The sequence below is a fragment of the Arachis ipaensis genome, chromosome B2 (assembly GCF_059453495.1).
Source record: "Arachis ipaensis isolate K30076 ecotype BB chromosome B2, ASM5945349v1, whole genome shotgun sequence".
Taxonomy (NCBI): Eukaryota; Viridiplantae; Streptophyta; class Magnoliopsida; order Fabales; family Fabaceae; genus Arachis; species Arachis ipaensis.
Genome location: NC_142437.1, coordinates 48,154,211 through 48,159,503, shown reverse-complemented (window position 1 = coordinate 48,159,503; position 5,293 = coordinate 48,154,211).

The window sequence follows — 5,293 nt, the reverse complement described above, 5'->3', positions numbered from 1 at the left end:
ATGTTTTCACCCTTAAGCACAATTAAAGGAGAAGTTATAAAACCATGCTATTTCATTGGATAAATGTGGGTAAAAGGTTATAGAATCCCCTAAATCAAGCACAAGATAAACCCTACAAATGGGGTTTATCAACCTCCCCACACTTAAACCAAGCATGTCTTCATGCTTAAAGCAAGAAAAAGCAAAGGGTATCAACATTTATTCAATGAAATCTAATCTAAATGCAACCTAAGCTATATGCATCTATCTATATGAATGAAATTAAATACAAAATGATTCTACCTACTTGGTTAAAAATAAATCAATCTCCAAGACATACATGCACAAGTAGGGCTAAGGTCCCATGACGACTCATGAATCCTACCAATTTAAATATCGAAATGAAGTTCAAGTAGACTTGCAAGAAGAACGCTCATGAAAGCCGGGAATCAAGGAATTGAGCATCAAACCCTCACCAGAAGTGTTTACACTCTAGTCGCTCAAGTGTTTAGGGTCGATTCTCTCAATTCTCCCCTAATCATGCTTTCTAAGATTTGTTTTTCTTCTAACAATCAACATATATTTCATGCATGCATACACGTATCATGAGGTCTTTTCTTTAGGTTGTAATGGGGCTAGGGTCAAGGTAAGGATGCATATTTGGTCAAGTGAGCTAGAAATTTGAATCCTTGATAAGCTTAAATTTCCCACCTAACCTATGACTTCCTATACAATTTCAAAGCTAACCTAACTAGCCATTTTTCTCACTTTTTCACTTACTCATGTATTCCTTTTCATTTCACAACACTTATGCATTGACCTTTATTGAGCTTTGCTTTGGGGCATTTTGTCCCCTTTTATTTCTTTCTTTTTCTTTGTTTCTTTCTTTTTTTATTTTTTTTCTTTTCTTTTCCATATTATCTTTTTCTTTTCCTTTTCCTTTTTCTCATTTTTCTTTCTATACACAAGATCATCAATGCATAAGGTTTTACATTCATTAGTCATGAGCATGTACCTAATTCCCAATATTTATAACAAAAATACAAAACTACCCTTTTATTCACCCAATGTCCCAAGATTTCCCACACTTAAATGACACGCATACACACTAGCCTAAGCTAATCAAAGATCCAAATTAAGGACTTTTATTGTTTTCCGCTTTAAGGCTTGTAATGTGCTAAAATTATGAACAAAGTGGGTTAAGCATAGGCTCAAATTGGCTAACAATGGAAGATAAAAGGTAAGGCCATTTGGGTAAGTGAGCTAAATGAAATGATGGCCTCAATCATATAAATGCATGAATAAACAAAATAATTGACATCAAGAATCAAACAAATCAAAGATTACACTCATAGAAAGAGAATAATGCACACAAGAAGGAAAATAAGTGGTTATAAGATATAACCACACCATTAGGCTCAAATCTCAAAAGCTTGTGTTCTTAGCTCAAAAATCATGTTCCAAAATAAATTCTTTAAAGCAAGCTTAACAAAAAAAATTTTCAAATTGGTAGGGTGCCCTAAAATAGTTTCTTGGAAAAGAAATCATCACCCTAACCAAGTAGTCCTAATAAGAAAGAAGTGGTAAAAATATGTACAAATTCTAACTAGCATGCAACCTACCATGCAATGCAATAACTAATCTAACAAAGAAAACTAAGAATTAGTGTTGAAAACGGAAATTGTTACCCATGGAGATCGGTCAAACGATCTCCCCGCACTTGAAGATTGCACCGTCCTCGGTGCATGCAAAAGAGAGCAAGGTGGATGGGTTGCTATAATTGATGAGCTCCTTCAAAAGGTTCTGTGGATGACTTGTTTGTTGCCCCATTTTGAGACTTTTTCTTTTTCCCTCTATTGGTGGCCAACCTAAAAGGAAAGAAATTGAAAGAGAATTAAGCCTACAACAAAGATATCAAAGCAAATAGAACGTAGGCGGGGGCTAATGCCAAGTAAGAGTACGGTTCTCTACTACATGGTAGCTACGACATGTAGATGAGAAAGCAATATAAGCTAATGGCATATCAACTAATACGTGATGCAAGAGTAAAATCGAAGCATGAGGGGTATGTTGAGTATCAAGATCAAATAAGAATTGACACAAACAAGATTAGTGATAAGCATGAAAGCATTAGGTCCCATCCAGACTCAATGACAATGAAGCACAAGAACAAAGAATAGTGAGTTAGGAAGGACTAAAGCACTAATCCTGTGTGTAGGACAAATATTACAATTAATGCAACAAGTCAAGAAGCACCTAAACAATGCAAGAAATTCTCAACAATTGAGTATAAGAATTCAACACCATTATTAAAATAAGAAACTCGAAAAAAATAAAGTAAAAAACAGCTATAAAAACAAAACGAAAATGCAAAGAATAAAAGTATACGAATGCAATGGACAAAAGAAAATGGAAGATGAGGAAAAAAACTCTTTTTCTTTACCGGCGCGGACGTATCATGCACCCTTACGCGCCGATGTGCATTTTGGCCTAAGGGCGCGTACATGCCAGGTGCGCGCACGCGTGGGCCAGGCTGGACGCATAGTGTCAGCCCAAGATTGGCCCAACTCTCTGGAACATGTACCAGAAGGGCAAGTGGCGCTATCGGCACCCGCGCGCACAGCGTGCTTGCGCGCGCATTGTGCATTTAGCTTTATGGACGCGTAGGCGCCAGGTGCGCGTACGCGCGGGTTAGTTTGTGCCTTAGGCCCAATGTTCGCACAGTGCAGGCCTAACTCTCGGGTTTTTATTTTGGGGTGGAATTTGTGCATCCACGCGTACGCACCATGTACGCGTGCGCGCGAATGTAAAAAATTCTTGATGCGCGCGTACGCGCCAGGTGCGCGGACGTGTAGGTTGGTGCTCTGTTTTTCAAAATTTTTCTACGTTTTTTTACCAATCCATGCATTCCAAACCTCAAAACAACTACCAAAACACCTTAAAACCTTATTTAACATACTAGACTACCAAATAAACTCAACAAACAAAACAAAACATGAAATCAAACCTATTCTACCAATATTTATAAAAGAAAAAAATGAAAAGATATTACCATGGTGGAGTGTCTCCCACCTAGCACTTTTGTTTATTGTCCTTAAGTTGGACTTGTGGGGAGCTTCTCTCAAGATGGCTTGTATTTGAAGCTATCTTGGAACTTCCACCAATGCTTGGTTCTCCATTGTGCCCCAAGATTTCTCATTTGTTGCACTAAGTGTTGATGGAGTTCTTCACAAGCTTGGGGCTCCCAAAATTGATTCTCCTTGTGCGATCCAGGATCCCACACTTTATTTTCTCACCCGTCTTGAAGTTGACTCTCATTATTAGTCCAACCGGGTGGTGAGCATGATGATTTCTCTATGAAGTGCCCAACAATCCTTCTAGACCCATCTAATTGAGCACTACTCCAACCTTTATATCTCATGTTTGATGTATCAACCATAATGAACCTTGATTTGCAATGCCAACCATAAAACCTTTTTCGCTTACGCTTCATCCCACAAAGTTCCCTAAGTTGGCCATCTGTTTCAATCAAACCATATTCAAGTGGGATAATAAAGCTAATAGAAATGAAATTCACCCACTCAAATGAAGGTGTAGATGGCAACCTAGGCGAAGGTGATTCCAAGGGTCTTGACAAAGTGTATTCAATTCCCATTCTACTTTTTCTAAGGCTATCCACCTCTTCACAAGATTTCTCTAATTCAATTCTTTATTCATGAATACTATCTAAGCCTTTTCCCTTAATCAAACTATAATTAGGAGGATAAAAGAAATTTACCTCCACAACAGTTTCAAATTCATTAGGAGAAGGTTCTTCAAGTCCAAAGGATTCTCCACCAGTAGTACTTGATGCTTGTCTTCAATTCCAAGGGGACTCAATTCTTGCTCTATCCCATCCAATTCTTCATATGGAATATGCCTTGGAGGTTTTGCACATTTCTCCTTGACATCAAATTCAATCTTCTTGGAGGGATTTTCTTCAATTCTATGTTCCCATGAAGGCTCCGTATCTCCTAAGTCTTCAACCACTTCTTCCTTTTCTTCAACAATTATAGCTTCCTCCAATTGTTCCAATACGAAGCAACTTCCCTAATTCTCCACCAATCTCTCCTTCACATTATGCTCTTCATTGGATTCTCCAGATGTAGCCACGGGAGTTCCTTGAGTGTTCAAGCATTGGGATGCTAACTGGTTTACCACCTCGTCCAAGGCGGCCGTGAATTGTTGCACATCCCTTTTCATCTCCTCTTGTCCTTGAACAAGAACATCAAGGATATCATCCATTGGAGGTTGGGGTGGATAAAAGGTTTCATCAAATTGGGGGAAGGATTCATAGTAGGAAGGTGGTTCTTCTTGGTAGAGTTGTGGTGGTTCAATATTTTCCATTCTTTCCACTTGTTGCACAACACACTCCACGGTTGCTTGAAATTGATCCAATGCTTACTTGAGACGATCCCTTGACTCTTGTTCCTCTTGGATATCATGAGTAGGATCATATGGCTCTTGAATTGATGGACATGAGTATTCTTCCATGGGAGGTGGTGGTGGGAAGTAGAGTTTATCTTGTGGTTGAAAATTTTCATACATTGGAGGTGGTTCATCTTGGTAATAACATGGAGGGGGTGGCTCTTGAAGAGGTTGATGTTGGAAGGGTGGTGGCTCATATAGCTCATATGGTTGTTGGAATGGTGGATATGGATTAGGGTCATATGAAGGTGGTTGGTGAAAAGTGGCTTGTGAGGATGGTTGAGGATTATGTTGAGGATATGGCTCATAGGCATATGGTGGTGGTTCTTGAAAGTCACAAGGAGATTCACCATAGCCATTTGAATGTTATGCATCATAGAATGGATCTTATTCATAGTGCATTGGTGGAGGTTGTTGCCAATAGGAGTGATCAATTCCTTGAGTCTCCTCCCATCTTTATTGGTTCCTTCCTTGACACATGTGGTCATTGAAGCTTCCATTACCTACAACATAGTTAGAACCAAACAAATAGCCAAAGTGAGAATTCATAATGGAAAGGGAAAATAAGAACAAAAGCTAATAAGAAATAATGAAGCAAAGTCATAAAACTAGCAAAAACTAACAAGCAATCAAAAAATCAAGCTATTCACAATATTCACATATATACAATAACCAATAACACAACTCCATTGCAATTCCCCGGCAACGGCGCCATTTTGATGAGAGGACTTTTGACGGTTTAGAATTCACAAATGAAGTCTCGTTGCAAGTATAGTTTCTAAACCAAACAATAGTCCTTTCATACAAAAGATTGTTTGTCACTAAAATAAACTCTTAAATTTATAAA